Consider the following 19,843-nt stretch of genomic DNA (forward strand, 5'->3'; position numbering starts at 1 on the left):
GTACATTTTTATATAACTCACCTGTTTAAAATGTAATTGAGGCTTAAAGTTTTGCATAACTAAGGGTGGAGCAACTTTCAGTGACAGGTGCGTGCAAACCATTGACAAGTCACCAACACGGCAACAACACTGGTTAGCTAACGTAACGATGGTGTAACCCCATATTCATGGAGTGTAGGCGTAGCTGTAGCTATTGCTATGTTTGTAGTTTGTTAGAGTTAACTGTAAAGTTTTGGTCGCCTTAAGAGTCTTGTTCAGAGTTTGGTTGTATAAAAAAGACCTCTCAGGAGTAAAATGTTCAGTTTTTCCAGAAAGTACATTTTGTTTTAATGGTTTTAAGCCTGTTTTTTTGCTAGTTAACATTAGCATTAACATTATCAAAGTCAACCACGGCTGTAAATGCAGTATGCTTACCAAGCATAGTAGCTAGCATCAGGTTTATCTCCACCCTCTCATCCAAATATGTCACTTCTGGCACCTAAAATCCAAGATGGCGACGACCAAAATGCCGAAGTGGAGGCTTCAAAATGGCAGTGCGTGATTTCATGATGGCTACATCCATTATTTTATATGGTGTGAATGAAAGCTGTCTTGAGACGTCTGTAGTTTTCTGCTTTAACCTTTACTTTCTATGTAACATTCTTACTCCGACCTCGTCACATATCGATGTTTGTTCATTGAATTGTCATGTCGACATACAACGTGCAAGGTATCCTGGTTGCGTTGGTTGTTGATGTCCTGGGACGCCGTGTCAGCTTGAGTCTGTTACATGCATTGCCTGTTTTCAGAATCCACCTCTGTTTTCACAGGAAATGTACAGTTGGCAAACAGTCTCTTTTTGTTCTTCAACAACAAACACACACGGTTATGTTTTGCCAAAACACGCACATGGTTGGGTTCAGTTAAAAAGAACAGGGTTTGGCTTTACAATCTTGCAGGAAGTGAACACCAGCCTCCCATGTGAAGGTCGGTGGTTGTTGCTCCCATCCACCACCCCTCCAACCTGCGGGTCGTCCACGTCCACTTATTGGAAGATCAGCTGTCCGATCCCCAGCTCCTCCAGTTTGCATGTCAAAATATCCTTGAACAAGATACTGAACCCCAGTTTGCTCCAGGTTGCTGGCCACCTGTCTATGAATGTGTGTGTGTGAATGGGTTAATGTGACAGGTAGTGTACGAAGCACTCTTAGTGGTCAGAAGACTAGAAGGGCGTTATACAAGCGCAGTGCAGGTCCAGTTGTTATCCTGCCGCCTCTCCCTCTGATGGCACTGGGCACTGTTAAACAATAATGTCAGTCGGCCGCGTATCACGCCAACATGAAAGGACAGCTTTCATTGTTGGTGTCTGACACCTTAAGTCGCTGACCAAGCACCAGTTTTCGACGACTTTCAAATTACTTTCAGCAGCATCAGAAAGAGTCTGCGCAGTCCTCTGCAGCTCCAAAAGTTGTGGCAAACTTTAGCTTTGTAAAAACTCATGGTGAAACAAGAAATATCTGCTTAGCTAATGTTACACAAACGTAACTGTTATTTGGCGGTCAATAACATTGACATTTAATACCAAAGCTTGTCATCAATTACCTTTGCTGTCGTCACTGTCAGCACGCAGCGACTTGCCACTTCAGTGATGGTGGTGCGGCAAGATGGCGGAACACACAAAGCAGTCACTGGATTGAAGTATAGAGAGATTGTTATATCCGAGTGTCATTAGGCCGCCTGCCATGCCTTTTGGCAGTAGCACTGTGACGCTATTCGCTCAGCTGTCCCTGTTAAAGGCACGACCTTGGAGCTGATATGTGAGAGTGTGAGTTTGTGTGTCTGTCATGTATGTGACAGTGCTGATCAAGCAGTCTGTCCCTCTGTGTGTTTGGTGGACCAGAGAGAATCAGAGAACAGGATCATGTGTAGCACACGCTGTGCAGTGTGTAGACGTGATATTCTCATATTTAAATAGTTTAACTTCTCAGTTTGTCATCTTGCTCTCGCTCCAAGCACTACCACTCTATCCCTGTCAGCCATCTTGTTATTTTTTCTGTCACTCTTTCTCTATTTATCTTTCTTTCCTCTTTCATTTCGCTTGCTTTATCACATCTCCTTTCAGCTCCTCTGTCTTTACCCCTTTGTCTGTTTATTTCATTCTTTCTCCCTCTCTCTCTCTGTTTATGTCTCCTTCTCTGCCGTCCGTCCTTTCTTCTCTGTCCTTCCTTCTCTCCGTTTCTTTCTCTCCCTCTCCGTCCGTCGTAAATCGCTTTCTTGTTGGCTGTTGAAGTGTGAGGAATGGCAGATCTGATGGTTTCTCACAGCTGTTGCAGTCTTTCCCAGGTTCACCTCACCGCACTGCCCTCTGTGGTCCTGGCTTTCAGACCTGCAGGCAAAATATACAGAACATGAATAGGGTTTCAAATATTTGAACTGCTTTGATGTGTGCTTGATTTATCTCGCTGAACGGAGCAACAAGTGAACACATCTCATGCAATAATAAGATAAATCAGCTCCTCGTTTTGAAGAGATAAAAACATACAAGTGCTGCTTCTTCTGGGTTTGTAAAACATTTTATAATTCTACATTAAAGGTGTAATGTAAAACACTTCAATTAATTAATCCGCAAAGAGCTGTGGCAATCAGATTCTGGTTTCAGTTACATAAAGTAGACTGTGAATATCTTCAGATACAGCTCAAATCAAGAAGATATCTGCTCCTAAGGCCCCGACACACCAAGCAAATTTTCTGCCGACGGTCAGAGTTCGGTCGTTGGTGAGCGTCTGTTCCCTGAGTCGCCCCAGTGTGTCTCACGTCATTGGCACTTATCGGCCCACAGCTCCTCATCATTACTCCTGCCATGTTCCTGAAAATAATAAGAGAAGTCTTTCGCCGTGCACACATTCATTCGGCCTGGCTCCATCTTCTTGAATTCTATGGCGGTTGGTGTTCATAAATGTTGCATTATTGCTGTCATCTGCTGCACTGTGCTTTGCTGCGTCTATTCCGACATTGCCATGGTATGTGTAAAAAAGCACAAGACAGAAATATTCCTGAACAAAATCCCCAGTCCTCATCTTGTGCCAAAAATGCTTTCTTGAGTTCAGTTCAAGCAAATATCAGGAGCAGTCTGAGTTAAACAAATAAAGTCGGTGTCTTCCAGATTTACAGTCTCCTTAGTACAGATATCCGTCTTGGTGTTTCTATCCCTCCACTGCAGCACTGCGAGGAAAATGTCTTTGTGGAAACATAAAGAGGGAAATTTGTACTGAAAAAACTAACTTTGGAAGATAGCTGTCAGACTTCTGTAGCTTCATATTTACTTTGGCTAAAGGTTAGAACACATTATTCCTTAAAACAAGGAGAGTGGATTTAGTCTTCCATCTCTTTCATTGGAATTGTTTGAAATCGTGATATCTGTTTTAACGTATGTGTGGCTGTGTGAGTGCTGTTTCAAAAAAGACTTGAAAAAATCTAAAAGCTCATTTTAAAACCACAGGAGACGAAATTATGTTAATGATCCCAATTTTTATTTGCAGAATACACTTGTCCAATCTCATGTCAGATTATTATTTCCAGTATGTATTTTCATAGTAGGTTTCTGCCCCTTGGAAAATCTCTCTTTACATACAAAGTGCAAACAAATTACAGCCCATTATTCCAATGACCTGCAGGGTGAAAATCCCAATAAAGCTTTACTGGATCTACAAAGTCCAGCATGTTACACCCTGTCTGTTTTTTTTTTTAAATTTAGTTTGGCTTTAGTGCTCTTGGGCAGTACATTTCCATAATTGCATGTAACGCGCTTTTCGAAAACAAGTTACAAAGGGCTTTACATATTAAAAGACAATAAGCAGGCAGTTAGTGAAATAAAATGAATAAAAATAATAAAATAAAACACAAAATGAGAAACAATAAAAGCAAACAGATAATTCAAATTAGTTAAAAGCAAGTCTGAAGTAGTGAGTTTTTAAAAGCGACTTAAAGGAAGACAATGTGTTAGCTTCCCTGATCTCCTCCGGCAGGTTATTCCATAGATGAGGGGCTCGAACAGAAAAGGCCTGGTTACCCTTGGTCTTCAAGTTGGATCAAGGGATGGCCAGCAATGACCTACCAGAGGATCTCAGGTTGCGTTCAGGCTTGTATGGGGTCAGGAGGTCAGCTATATATTCAGGGGCTAGCCCCATACGAGCCTTGAAAGTAATTGCTAAAATTTTAAAATCCACTCTAAAACAGACTGGGAGCCAGTGAAGGGATTTTAAAATTGGCGTGATGTGTTCTCTCCTGTTGGACCTGGTAATGAGTCTGGCTGCAGCATTCTGAATCAACTGTAATTTGTTTAGGTTATGATGTGCAAGGCATGAGAAAAGTAATCTAACTGGAATGAAATAAATGCATGTATGACTATTTCTAAGTTTTTTGTTGAAAGAAATGATTTGATTTTTGAGATTTTTCGGAGTTGGAAGAAACACGATCGAAATTGAGGTGGCTATCAAAAATAATACAGAGGTTTCTGCAAGAGTTAGTAATGTGGGATGAAAGGGGACCGAGATGGGAGGCAACATGTGATGAGTCTGGACCTATGATGATAACTTCTGTCTTATCTGAGTTGAGCTGTAGAAAGTTTGATGCCATCCAGTTATTGATGTCTGCAATGCACAAGGGGAGGTTGTTTAATCGGTCGGTGTTGCTATTGTCAAAGGAAAGGTATAATTGAGTATCGTCGGCATAGAAATGGTAATTAATTGTAGGACAATCACGTAACCCATCCACTATTGATCTGGGAGCAATGGCAAATATTTTGGAGGTTCCACCGTAGTCAGCAACTACACAGGCCAAGAATTCTTTTTCCATTTGCAATCTATTTGGCTTATTTCTACAAATGGCTATCTGCATATAAATGAAGATAAATTCTAAAGGAAAAAAAAAAAAAAGCTAATTAAAAGCTAGCTTATTGTCAGAAGATTGCTGACTGAGATTGTATTTCAGCCAATGTGTTGCACCTCTTTGGTGTCCACATGGACTGCTTACCTGCCACTCAAACGTGACTGACTTCAAGCAGAAACCAAAATGCTACCAGTACAAAATCTTGTACTGTTGCCTATAGAGGGAATCACCTTGTTGTATACAAATACTTCCAGATAGATCACATTTTTCACGTCACTATATCACTGTTTAGACTAATCTGATGTTTGTAAAGTCTATAAACACGATTGAACAAACATTACTATTTCTGTGTGCACGTTTTGTAATTAATAATATGGTTATCGCAGATTAGCTGGGCTAACCGTCAGCTGTTAGCCGTTAGCAGTGTCTGTAATAACTCAGTAACTCAATAAACGGTCCGTGAAAAAATTATTTTTTCCAGCGGATGTCTTAGTTACAACATGATTGAGCTAACTGGAGTAGTTTCATGTCGTATCTGACAACGGGAGGCTTTTAACACATGACGTCCTGATGTTAGCTTTGCTGCTGCTGTTAGCTGTCCCTGTCAGCTGCAGCCACTTATGCTTTCTAGACATCGTGATTTCCCAAAACTGAATAAATACCACACATAGCAACACAAAACTGCTTTGCTAGCTCAATCATGTTGTAACTAAGATATCTGCTGGAAAAAATATTTTTTTCACGGACCGTTTATTGAGTTAGTGAGTTATTACAGACACCGCAAACGGCTAACAGCTAACAGTTAGCCCAGCTAATCTACCATAACCATGTTATTAATTATAAAATGTGCACACAGAAATAGTAATGTTTGTTCAATCATTGTGTTTATAGACTTTACAAACATCAGATTAGTCTTAACTGTGATATAGTGATGTGAAAAATGTGAGATAAACTCTGCTGGTTTTCTACCTGGAAGTTTGTAAACAACAAGGCGATTCCCTCTATAGATTCTGCATACCAATATCTGTTTATAGAGAATAATAGTGAGGTTACAAAAGTTGTATTGAGTGTCTCTAGTAAGGAGAACAAAAGTAGTCTGTACTAATCAGTGAACAGTAAACAGTAAATCAACATGGTATTGTTACTTACAGAAAATACAAGTGTGAATGCCACAAACACTGTGTTATACAGATGCAACCCAATAACCAGAATGAATGTTGGCATTGTATCAAAGATAATCTATAACAGAAGATAAGGTATTACAAGCTACGCCACTGGTAAGAAATGATATATACCTTCGGCATCCTAAGTGGAATTGGTCGTGTCTTCCCGGCATCTCCCTACCTCATTTGTATACAACACTATATACATTACAAATTTGTTTGTTTGTTACTTATTTTGCTGAGCATTTTTATCTGCTAGCTTAGCATCTGATGTTATCTTAGTGTAAGATCTCAGTGTGTTGCTGAAACAGAAACATGTCTTGAACAAAGTTAATTTTCTCCTGATTTCTGTGTCTAAAAAAAAAAAAAAGAAAGAAAAAAGGCTATTTCAGTGTCAGATTGTGGAGAGGTGTAGAGTTGGGGCTTGTGAAAAATGGGTCCATTATTTATTTCAGTCACTAGGAGTTGAGGGAAACTATCATAATCTCTACTCACGTTCACTTTCTGGTTGGAATAAATGGACTCATATGATACAGGAAATGAATCTGAAGTGGGCCATCTCGGTTTATCAACGGTCTCTGGTTGTATGTTTCCGCAAACCATGGATGTTACATCTGTATGTTATTAATGTGTGGTTAATGTTTAGGCACAAAAACCTCTTGCTTTATGGTTTGGAAAAAATGTTACTGTAATTGTGAAAAAGGGTGCAGGTGTGTGGAGCCTACAAATGGAAATAATATTCATACCTACACATAAACACTGTGGCTGTATTTATCCTGACTGACTCAGGGTATATTCCTTTTGCTATTCTCACAGTATGAGCTTCGCATTGTTTGCATTATTTCCCTGATGGTATTATGATGTGAGCAGACAAACATGGCCGCTGTCAGTCTGTAAATATTGACTCTCTTGCACCTCGTGCCCGCGTGAGCGACAGCTCTGTTGTTGTATGAAGACGCAGTGTCCTGTGTCAGCACAGTCTCGCAGCACATTGCCAAATATCCTCTCACCATTCCCCACCTCTCAGCAGACCTCCTACCCCCACTGACACACACACACACACACACACACACACACACACAAACCCATTCCAGGCCAGGTCTCAGTATGGCCACATCACGTACACAGAGCACAGTGTGATCTAATGCCCGGCATGTGACCCATCCAGCACCAGCACCAGACTGTGCTCGTCAAACACAAATTGTTACAAACTTTACATGCAAACAATTAATTAAACAAAGAGAATCCAGAGGTTAGAGTGTGTGTCAGGGTCTGTGTGTGTGTGTGTGTGTGAGACACAAATAGACAGCATGTTCACCTTGGCTCGCTTAGCGGTTTTTCACGTGGCCCTAGCCGTCACTCATGCAGCGAGACACAGACAGAAGAGAGAGGATCAGATCATTATTATCACCTACAGGGATAAACAACTTGCGACCTCTCTCTTTCTCACCCCATCCTTCTTCCCCACTCCCTCCCTCCGCACTTTCACTCCCTCTGTGCTCCCTCACCCTTCCTCCTCCATCTCCCCTCCTCTCATCTTTCCGTCGTCTTGCTCCTCTGCCTCTCTCTCCTCGCCCCCATTGAGTGAATAGTGATCATGTCTGGCATTTCATCGGCTCTTTGCACTTCTCTCCTCTATTAAGATTGATGGGCTGCTTGGCTATAAATGAGCATGCTAATACTTGGACAGGGCCACGGTCAGGCAAGGGCTACATCAGGGCTACATACATATGGACACTCACACGCACCTTCCCTATTAGCAGCAGAATGTCAGAGTCGGGGCCCAGGAAGGGGCACTATTTTTGTTACATGGAAGCGTACACACACACAGAAGATATAAACATACAAACACCCACGCACACGCAGCACGACCCTGTCACTCACCTCCAGCAGCGTCTGCTGTGGATCAGTAACCAGCTCACTGCTGACCAGTTACTTCTAATGTCTCGTATGTGGTGCTCAAATCAAATGTCAGCAAATTGGTAATTTCATGACGTAAATGTGTACTTCATTAACTGCAACACACTTCTACACACATTTGTCATGATCCGGGGATTTTGTTTTGAGGTTTTCTGTTTGTGCTCTTCCTTGTTTCATGTTATTCATTCATCTGTTTCCTGTTTTATTTTGCAGATTCACTCCTCATGTGTCATGTCTGGTTTTACTTCCTGTCTTTGTATGATTTCCTGCCTTAAGGCCCATTTGTGCTCCCTTTACGTACGAAAATGTATACGTCCGTTTCAAACGATGTTACCGTCATTCTTTCATGCGTCCTTTACGTTGGCATAGATGTTAACCAATATATCCACCAGGGGGCAGCCCAGAGTCAAAAGTTTATGACAACAACAAACTCAAAAGCAAACATGGTGACTGTGGAGGAGATACTGATAATGGACCTCTTGCATAAAAGACAAAAACAGAGGCAGCATCTTTTCTCTAGTACTGCCGATAAGAGAAATTGACGATGAGCGTCATTTCCAGTACTTTAGGATGTCCGCCGGGGCATTCGATAACTTGCTTCACCGGGTGGCCCCCCACATCCAGCATGACAAGTCGCACAGCGCGCCTGTGAATGAGGCAGGGCGACTAGCTGTCAGCCAGCAAGCTTTGGCAGCAAGTTTCAAGCTGGGTTCCGCAACTGTGAGCCATTGTTATTTCTTCTTCGTGTCTCACTAGAGCTACGTATCAAGTAGTGACAGCAACACTGCCCCTGCGGGGGCAGAAGGCTCTGTCCGTATCCGGATCTGTATTTAACGTTGAGCATAAATGGGCTGTTAGCCTTCGGCTGTGTCCGAAATCATTCACTCATTCACTGCTCCCTACTCACTATATAGGGAGTTCTTTGTAGAGGACTATATAGTGAGCCCATCTGCAACATGAAAAACACTTTCGGACACTTGTAGGAAAACATTGGTTTTGTTGGTGACGCATTTCTAGTGATGCGTTGGAGTGATCCGAATGGAGCTATTTCATTATTCAGGGTCTATTTAGCAGCTCTGGCATTTGTCTTTTAATTACATAATCTTGACATATTCATCAGGGCTGCCCCTTAATAGCTGACCAAGCGAAGTCGGCAAGATTTTATTGGTTGCTCAGCTGCACAAAAAAAAAAGAACAGCAAGCAAACGTGAAACTCTATGAGTTGTCAAAATAAATCCAAACCTATATGACTGGACCATGTGGGAATTTAATTTGAAAGGACAGACACAGGAAGTGTCCTCGTCAGGTTAATTTCCAGGGCTGGTACCTGCAGTTATTCCACAGGCTAGTTAATAACATGTCGGGCAGGAAATCCAAAGTGTGGGATCATTTTGAGAAGGTGAAGGACGAACCCAAGGTGATATGTAAACTCATCTTCATTGGTCGACTACAAACATGATGTATCATCTGAAACATGGAAGTAGCTACATGCCCATTAGCCCACAGTGTCATTAACAGGCGGCTCGCTCAGTGTGTGACGTGCACTTGGAGATAAAATATAGGCCTATATTAATGAAGGTTCATTAGTACGGTTTTGTATTTCTCTGTAATGTAGCACAGTGTTAACAATGTTACTGATACTATTCTTTCTCACACCTTCAACTCAAACCACCAAAATATATCATTTAATCATCACATTAATATCAGAAACATGAAGGAGACTAGTCAACTAATGGCCCTAAATGACAACTATTGGTCGACTAGGGGAATTGTTAGTTGGGGCTCAACTTCATACTTTAAACGTTATAGAATTGTTCGGTGTCCACATACTGTATGCATTTTAGTTTGGGTGTTAACCATCTTCTCTTTGGTGCCACAGTTTAGCAGGTTCTTAGGTCAAGTGTTTATTTAAGTCCCCCAAAAGTCCTCAGCCCTTAAAACTGTCCTCCTAAGGCAGCTGTGAATAATTGTCCTGCATTTGGTTATGAGTTGGCCAGAGGGCTCCTGAGGGACGCAGCCACAGATCACATGCTTAAAGAACTGATAGACATTTACAAGACATTGCAGAGCCTGTGCTTTCATTTTGGCTCGACACTCAGTCTATTGGACCTTCTCAGTGTCTCACAGAGGCATGCAGTGTTGTACACTGTGTACATGTGTATTCACCGTGTATTCGCGAGTGTGTGTCTGTATTTCCCCACAGAACTGGAGAGAGAGACTATCTGGAGGTGCTCAAGTCCTTTTTGTTGACATGGAAAGATTACAGGAAAATATTGTGTCATAATTATTTCTCAACACCCCCCTCATAGATCAGAGTTCATGGGATGTCTAATAGGGGGGTACTGAGAAACATGCCCCACGGTGCTGGCCATAAATCAGCCGAGCGGGGGGAGATATGATGACAAAGATTTAGCGGCTGTAAAGGATACCCTGAGCCTCAAATTCTTGCAACTGTCATCAAATACCCGCTAGGCCATTAACAGGTCACGCAGGAGTAGCTGAGCTGAGCCTGCACCATCATCAGCACACCCACCCTCCTCCTGTCACCAGCTGAGCCCGCCCCCCCCAGAGCACAGGTGCACTTCCTGGAAGAGCAGCAGGGGAAGAAGAGCCTCTTTGCTCCAATATTCAGTCCTGTCCTCTGTCCTCCATAAATCTCTGGCTCCTTAAAGTGAGAAACGCTGCAAATTAATCCTGAATTCTCAGAGAACGTCGTTCACTGAAATCCAGCTGACTCACAGTGTTGACACGTATTTAAAGGTCATTACAAAATTCCTGTTTGAGAAACCTTTCAGAGTTCTGTTGTCTCGAAGAAACTTGAGGTTTTTCCTTTCTTTCAAGATAAAGTGTGTCTAAACCGCCATTTGTAATTCTAATACGCTGCTCATCAGATACAAACAGACCTCTTTTTTTTTTTTTTTGCCTCTGACGGTTGCTAGTGTCTGTGCCAAACCTTATTTTGTGCTTCAGGGAACTTTCTTGTCACTGCCCAACATGACCTCACCTGTGGACTCCCCGCTTCATATGCTCGGTCACGTACAGCAGGCCACAACTCCCCTCTGAGCACGCTCGACCACGTGGTCACCTCGTCGGCCCGTATGCTAATGCTCACTTCAATCACACAGGACGCTAAAACCACATAACTGGCCTCTATGCAAATGCTAACTTCTGTGTTGAGTGCTCGGGGTAGCCAATTCCCCGAGGGAAGAGAGGCAGCGGGTGTAGAGGAAAGATATGGTAAATAGGTTTATTCCACTTTCACTAAGACTCAGTGTTTGAGGATGCCAGAGACCATCATTCTGTACATGGGGAACATTTTAAGGCAATGCCAGTGAACAGTTTTCTCATCAGCAGCATGTTTTCTTACACTTTCATTGCTTATTGCTCACTTTTAATGTAAGCCACAATAATTTAATCCAATTTATTAAAATATGTCTCTGATGAAACACTATATTGTATCTCCTTTGGCTCAGAAAGTCTCCAGTATACAGTATGATCATTTTAAAGGGGCAGTTTTCCTCTTACCTGTGGTGCTATTTAAAGCCCAGTCACTAGAAAAAAATCTTGGCATTGTACAATTCTGGAAAAAGAAAAGAAGCCAGCACTCACGAATGTCCTTTTGGTAAATTTAATAAACCAACTTGGGTGGCGTTACCAGAAACACAGACGTTTCGACAGAAAGTCTTCTTCAGTGTGACACAGTGCTGGCTTCTTTTCTTTTTTCTGCTGCTTTTGGCCGTGCACCTGTTGAGTGGATTTATTTTTGAGAGTGCTTGCTTCTTTCCTATGTGACATTGTACAATTCTGCAAATCATGAATATGTTACATCTGCACATTTTTCACAAATCATGTAACTGTTTCTGAAGTGACAATGTATGAACTGACTTTTGTCATCATGAGGTGGAGGGGACGGTGGATGGTGAGTCACTTAGGTGAGATGCCTGCCAAGCTGCAGCCTGCTCTTTGAGACCAACAAACGACAAAACTGGTTGTTGTTTAGCAAGTTATTGCAGTGTTTCTGTCGGCTTTATAGGTGTTTTGTAGTGACCTATCAGTATGTTTCCATTAGCTTTTTAGCTAACATTAGTGTTTGTGGCAATCTGCCAGTGTGTTTCCATTGGCTTTTTAGGCTCTAAACATTGGTGTTTGTGGCAATCTGCCAGTGTGTTTCCATAGGCTTTTAAGGCTCCAAATGTGAGTGTTTTGTAGCATCCCTTCAGTGTGTTTCCATCAACTTTATAGGCTCTAAACATAGGTGTTTTGTAGCAACCTGTCAGTGTGTTTCCATCAGCTTTGTAGACTCCAACCATAGGTGTTTTGTAGCAACCTGTCAGTGTGTTTCCATCAGCTTTGTAGACTCCAACCATAGGTGTTTTGTAGCAACCTGTCAGTGTGTTTCCATCGGCTTTTTAGGCTCCAAATGTGAGTGTTTTGTAGCATCCCTTCAATGTGTTTCCATCAGCTTTATAGGCTCCAAACATAGGTTTTTTGTAGCAACTTGTCAGTGTGTTTTCATCAGTTTTGTAGACTCAAGACAAAGGTGTTTTGTAGCAACTTGTCAGTGTGTTTCCATCAGCTTTGTAGACTCCAAACATAGGTGTTTTGTAGCAACTTGTCAGTGTGTTTCCATCAGCTTTGTAGACTCCAAACATATGTGTTTTGTAGCAGCTTGTCAGTGTGTTTCCATCAGCTTTGTAGACTCCAACCATAGGTGTTTTGTAGCAACCTGTCAGTGTGTTTCTCTCAGCTTTGTAGACTCCAAACATGGGTCTTTGCAGTGACCCATCAGTGTGTTTCTAGCGGCTTTTTAGACTCCAACCCTGGATGTTTTGTTACTTCCCATCAGTGGGGATAGTACCACGAAAAACAATTGGTTTTCACTGAAACATTGCTGCTTTTCTTGCCGGGTTTGTGCCTCCCAGATGTGGTGTTTTAAGCTAAAATATGATCTTTTCCTCAACCATGACCAAGAAGTTTTTGTGCCTAAAACCTAACCACACATTTACCACAGGGCTGTTTTGTGGTAATAGGGGTCCTATTTATCAGTCTAGATTGTTTTGGTGTGAGTTGCTGAGTGTTGGAGATATCAGCCGTAGAGATGTCTGCCTTCTCTCCAGTATAATAGAGCTAGATGGCACCACCGCAAGCAGAGTGTCATCTCGTTCTGTTATACTGGAGAGAAGGCAGACATCTCTACGGCTGATATCTCCAACACTCTGCAACTCACACCAAAACAATCTAGACTGATAAACAGCTCTACAGGTAAGAGGAAAAATATTTTTATTTTGGGGTGAACTGCTCCTTTAAAGAGCGCTTGAGTTGGTGTTGATTCGTTGAGCTCATGTGCCGAACTGTGTAAACACTTTGACAGGAATGGTCAGGAGTTCTTGTAGGTGCTTGTAATATTCAGCACCAAGTGACAAGTGGAAAATGGAAGACTTCATATTTTAGCAATGCAAGCAGTGTGTGAGTGTGCGTGCGTGTGTGCGTGTGTGTGTGTGTGTGTGTGTGTGTGTGTGTGTGTGTGCGTGTGCGTCTGTGCTTACGTGTGTGTAGGCACAGATAGCTTTGTAAAAACGTATTTTGTAAACCATCATATCTAGTGTTGTCATGACAACATACAGTTATAATCTGTAAATCAACAGAGTCAGTAGATCCAGAACTTTCTTTTTTTCACTCTCTCATTTAAGCTTCCCGTTTATAGTGTATGACCATATTGGTATGTCTGAGCTGGCGTGAATTCATACCCACACATGCAAACACACTCTAAAATGAAAACTGATGTCTCTCAGCTTTGGCTTGATGCCGCGGAGCTTTGGGGGTATTCAGTGTCATGATGAGATGCTTTGGCAGCACCGCAAAGTGTGTATTTATGTACAGCTAATGATAACAGTAAATCAGAGTTGTCTGCTTTAGATATTAATAGATACAACGAGTAAAGCTGATACGTTAAACATAGTGGTTGTATTACTGTGAAACTTGTTGCGATGACACATTAAAATACCAGATGAAAAAAAAAAAAAAGTTTTAAGGTGACAAGCCAAATCCACTTCTTCTCTACCAGCCAGTACAGGTAAGGCACCATTTACTCACGACTATCCTCTGAAAAATATGCCACAAAACGATACCTGCTAAATGTAGCAGTACCACAAATTATAGCCCTGTAAAATGTCATGTATGAGCAAACGTGTTCCCTCGAAATTCAAGTATTAGAATGATCACACTGGTGAGATCTGTGTTTCAACATTTGTAAGTAACGAAAGGATAAAATAAATCAAACTCAAAGGTGTTTATTCATCTTTTGCTGTCTGAGAGGGCAGAAGCATACAGTTTTTTTAAATTATTGTTTACAACCTGAAGATGACATAACATACTAAACGATAAATTAACATACAAGATATCAATTGAATATATCAGAACTCAAATAACGACCAAACTTCACAAGCTACCTACTTTAAATACTGATGTCCTGATTCAGACATATTAAGTTGATTCAATTAAAATGTTGATTACTCTGATTTAGGGCTGCCACTAACGATTATTTTCATTGTCGACTAATCTGTCAATTATTTCTTTGATTAGTCGATTAATCATTTCATCGAAAAATGTGTTAAAATGTTGAAAAATGACAGTCTGTCTCGCCCAAACCCCAAAATTACGTCATCTAATGTCTTGTTTCGTACTCACGCCAAAGGGTTTTAGTTCACTGTCATGGGAGAGTGTGTAAAGCTGCCAATATCTGAACGTAAGAAGCTGCAGTAAGAGTATTTTGGGGTACATTTATAGTACTTTTCTATAAAAAATGACTCAAACCAGTTAGTCGACTACTAAAATAGTCACCGATTATTTTAATAGTCGATTAGTCATCGATTAGTCGACTAATCGTGGCAGCCCTACTCTGATTTCCAATTTAGTTCAGCAACTAATTTCTTTGGGCTCGCCACAACGGCAGCAAAAAGCAGAAAAAAAAATGCTGCAATCTTCCCATAGATTCTAAGGTCTCCCTGTGTACATGTAAATCTGGTCATCGAAATCCGGTGCTTGGGCAGTGACTTGCGGTGTCAGACACTGACAAAAACGCTGTCCTTTGACGTCAGCATGATGCGCGGCTAGTCGCCGTTATAGCTTAAAAGCGCTCGACAACGTCGGGGGAAACACAACAGAACAAGGACGAATGTTAAAGCAGCGAAAATCCAAGTAGAGTGGCTGGGAGGGGTGGTGCAAGTTCTTTTTTCCCAAATCTAACCATGTGCTTTTGTTGCTGCTTTTATTTTGAAGAGACTGTATGTAAACTGTAAATTTCCTGTGAAAATGGAAGTGTATTCTGAAAGAAGACAATGCATGTCAACCAAAGTCGGGCCGTCGGTGAGCGTCTGTCGCCCTAGTTTTTGCGGTGTGTCCCGCACTGTCGGCATTTCGGCGTCGGTGGCTTTTCAGCCGATTGAGCATGTTGAATCGGCGGCGGAGCTTGTCGGTGAGAGAGATCACTCTGATTGGCTGTTCAGGTTTTAGTCCCTCGCCCCTGTAGCGAGTGAATCTGCCTGTAGTGAAACCGGGGCTAACCGGTGCTTCCTCCTCAGGCTCCACTTCACTCAGCTGCCCGACAGATCCGCTGCCTCTTCCCACTTTAACCTGAATAACAAACCGGAGCTAGCTGTGAGGCTAGCGGAGCGTTAGCCGCAGCACGACCAGAGGGAAGCACAGCCAGTTAGCCTCCGCTAGTCTCTGAGCTAGCCCTGGCTCTCCGTTTGGATCCAACTGGAGCACAGAGCCCTGGTTTGTTATTCAGGTTAAAGTGGGAAGAAGCAGCAGGTTCATCGGGCAGCTGAGTGAAGTGGAGCCTGCGGAGGAAACACCGGGACCGTCTGGATGTAATAGTCCGTGGAGGTGCTGCGGTGCTCGGCTGCACAGATAGGAAACCCCTCGGCTGACAGGATGTACCACTCTCACTCCGCTCTCTCTCACGCAGGCGCAGAACGTACGTGCTACTTGGCTGTCGGATGTAGTCCATGTAGTGTGTTCAAATGCAACTGACACAGGGCGACTTGAGGCGATGTAGAAGACGCAACAGTTGGCTTTCGTCACTGCTAGTTCTTTGTCGGTTTGGTGTGTCTGCACCTTAAGAGGCTGAAGTTGACACGGCGTCCCAGAACATCAACAACCAACACACCCAGGGTACCTTGCGCGTCTTATCTGGACATTGAAAGTCCATGAAAAAACGTCGATATGTGACGAGGTCAGAGTGACAATGTGTTTTACATATATATGAGGTTACTTGTATTTGAATGTAGAGAAAATCACAACAATTAAATGAGGGAGAACTAATGTGTGCTTGCTCTGCCCCAAAGACATCGCCAACAGCAGATTAGATAACTGATAACTTTATACAAATCTTGAACACATATAAACACACATAGTGCCCCTGCCCTATGCTGCCTCCCTGTCCCTCCTCCCTCCTCTGTCCTCCCTTCTTGTCTTCCTTCTCCAGGCGGATAGCGTGTCAAATCTGTCACGTCGGCACCTGGTCATACACAAGTGTTAATGTCCCCACCTTTAGCCGAGAATCACCGGACCACTGACACCATGCAGGAGTGTGTGTGTGAATATATGAGTGTGTGTGCCTGATGTAGATTTAAATTTGATCTATCCTCCCTAAATCAGAACTCTTACAAAGCCACATATCCAAAGGCACTGAAGGAGACTAAACTAGCACTGTGTGTAAATGTGCATATTTCTGTCGGTGTTTCTGTTCCAGTGTGTGTGTGGTACGGATGCACCAGGCAGGGGGCCCGTCCCCTGTCACTCAGAAACAACAAGCCAATCATTCCTGGGTTCTAAAATAAGCTCTCCTCCCCCCTCTTCCATCCTCTCCCCTCCCCCCCTCACATGTGCTCCTCTCGTCAGCACCTCTCACCTTCAGAGTGACAGGAGACAACTGAGGGCGAGGAAACGGGTGACAGCAGCAGAGAGTCAGCAACTTTTGGGATAAATACTTGGGAAAGGTGAAAAATCAGGTTCCTGCAAAGCTAAATTAACAGATCAAAGTTTAGCAACAAGTGCAGCTCTGCAGTGTTGTATGCTGTACAGTTGTGACCTATCGGACAATTTAAATTTCAGATTAGAGAGCGCAAAATTGTGGCATGTGTACAGCCCCTTACAGTGGTCGTATACACAGGTATCATTTGTGTATGACCACTGCCATACCTTAAAAAATAAAATTAAGAAACTAATTGCATTTAAATTGTGTACAGTGTGAGTTCGAAATGGCTTTGAGAGTTCAATCTCAGATCTATTCGCGATTCTAGCTGTAGTTTCTTGCAATCTTTCTGTTGCACAGTAGGGTTGGGTACTGAACTTGGTACTTTTAAGAGTACCAACCGAATTACATCGGCACTATGGAGTACTGATTCACATTAAATCCATCACTGCAAATTTTGGTACCTGAGGCCGGCAAAGGAGCGCCACGAAGCTGCCAGATTTAACTTCAGACAAGAGGCGGAAGCGTCCTGAAGCCGGCCACTGAGCTCCGCAGCTGCTCCGTTGGCTTCATAGCAAACCAGAACTATCACTACAGCAACAAACTGCTGTGACGATTGAATCACGAGAGTTGGCTAGCAGAATCTAGTCTACTGTAACCCAGCTGTTGGCTCCAAGATTTCTTTCTTTCTTCTTTTTTTGTATTGACATTATGGGACTTCCTTGACCAGACAACCTGGTCTCACTCCGAAGTCGTTGAATACCAGCGCTTTGTTGGTGACTTCCGGCATCAGACACCAATGAAAAGCTGGCCTTTGCATCAGGGGAAACGTAGCCGGACAGCAACCTAAATTCAGGGGCAAAAGTCCGAGAAGGGTGGGAGGGAGAGAGGGGTGGTGGATGGGTCCAACAACCACCGACTTTCACCCAAGAGGCTGGTGTTCGCTTCCTGTAAGATTCTAACGCCAAACCCTGTTGTGTTTTTTCCTAAACCCAACCATGTGCTTTTGTTGTTGAAGGAAAAAAGCATAAATTTTTGGTGTTGTAGTGCGTTTATTTGGAAAGAGACTGAATGTAAAACTGTGAAAACGGAAGTGTATTTTGAAAAGAAACATTAGCTATGTTTCCATCCAAAAGTGATTTGAATCATTGGGAAATGTGCATTAAAAGAAATACGAATCCTGTGTGTTTCCATTAAATGTACGGACTTTGGTGAAAACTATGAACTCGCGCGACTTTTCCGCAGAACCGGAAACAAAACAAGTCTCGCATTCTTCTTCTATGTTTTCTGGCGGTTGGCAACCAGCTTGTGAATGCATTACCGCCTTCCCGACCCGGAGTGTGGAGATCACCATGGAGAGAGGTATGCTACGTCAGACTTAATTCGAACATAACTGTTTCCATCCCCCGTTTTGCGAATCAACTTTTTTCGCATCAACCAAAACCCGGCTAAAGCGAGCGTATTTTAGTTTGTGCAAATCAGGGGATTTTAATTCGAATTTTGGCGTTTCCATCATAATTTTCCAATGCGATACTTCTAGATGCGCATCTAAACAGGCTGATGGAAACATGGCTAGTAGTTCAGTCCATAGGGACTTGGGTTGGGAACTGGAGGGTTGCCTGTGTGAGTCCCTGTCCGGACCAAATATGGAGCGTGGACTGGATCCTGTTCAGGAAAGGAGTGTTTTCAGAAGTTAATTCCCAGATCTATTTGCAACTCTAGCTGTAGTTTTTTGTAATCTCTTGGTTGCACAGTAGGGTTGGGTACCTAACTTGGTACATTTAAGGGCAGTGATTGAATTATGTCGGTACTACCAAGTACTGATTAACATTAAATCAATCAGCAACTTTCCAGCAGCCAAAGTTATCACTACAGCACCAGTCTGCTGCGAAAAATTCAGTGTCTGGTCTTCTTTCTTTCCCACATTATTTTAGTATCAGCGCAGTATCACTGCTAGACACATACACACACACACAGGCAGAGACAGAAGATTAGCTCTTTGTGTGATTAGCAGAGAGCCAAAAGGCAGAATTACATTTTTGTCAACTATGTCACCACTGCAGCTTGTTTATTTTAGAGAAGGTAAAATACCTAAATTGTACTGTTGGGTACTGGTACCAAATTCCAGGGACCAGTATCACTCGAATTGCAAATGGTACCCGACACTATTCCACAGAGATGATATAAATATAAAACACTGTATAATTTGGGGAGCTGCTGAAGTTTTTGTTGTCTTGTGTTTTAAATGATTCTCTCTGAGTCCTCACTGCCAACATTAGGCTCTTAAGTAGCCAGTCCAAAAGATGAAGTGTGGTACTTGCCTTGTTTTCTTTTCAAAATTTATTTTGGGTTCGAGGCAGAGGAGAAAATTTTCTGTGTTTTGTCTCGGGTTCTCGGAGCCGTTAGTCGATGTGCTTGTTCAGGTGGTAAAATGGGTTAAAACGACAAAGCAAACAGCTTTCTGAAAAATCTTGGCGAAGCTTTCAGCAGAGTTGTATGACTTCGGAGGAGGAGGAGGAGGGTGGAGTGGGGGGTCAATTCTCAGGGATCTACATGAACTTTGAGACTGTGAGGTCACACACACTCAACCCAACCACCTGTTGCCACACACACACAAATGTGCACACTCACACATGTCCGCACCATCACACCCACATCCACATTCACCGCACACCCTGCCTCGTGTGACTCGTCGGTTCGGCAGAGTTGTAGGTATTAGTTTGCACGGCCATTACACAATGAGGACGATGTGTTATTTGTGTGTGTGTGTGTGTGTGTGTGTGTGTACGTGTGTGTGCTAAGAGTTGTTATTTCTCCCTGTCTCCTGTGGTATTTTTTCTTTTTTTTTTTTCTTGTGGTATTTTTCATTTCTCTGGAATCCAGAGCCTGTGGAACAACCCCAGTAAATGACTGCTCT

General features: G+C 42.7%; 1 protein-coding gene across 1 annotated transcript in view; it reads right to left on the reverse strand.

The window, feature by feature from the left end:
- Window positions 1-19,843, reverse strand: part of agbl5 (AGBL carboxypeptidase 5) — a 370,120-nt gene that overhangs the window by 176,169 nt on the left and 174,108 nt on the right. The gene's annotated exons all lie outside the window — the stretch shown is intronic.

This window comes from Epinephelus fuscoguttatus, linkage group LG11, assembly GCF_011397635.1.
Source record: "Epinephelus fuscoguttatus linkage group LG11, E.fuscoguttatus.final_Chr_v1".
NCBI classification, from domain to species: Eukaryota; Metazoa; Chordata; class Actinopteri; order Perciformes; family Serranidae; genus Epinephelus; species Epinephelus fuscoguttatus.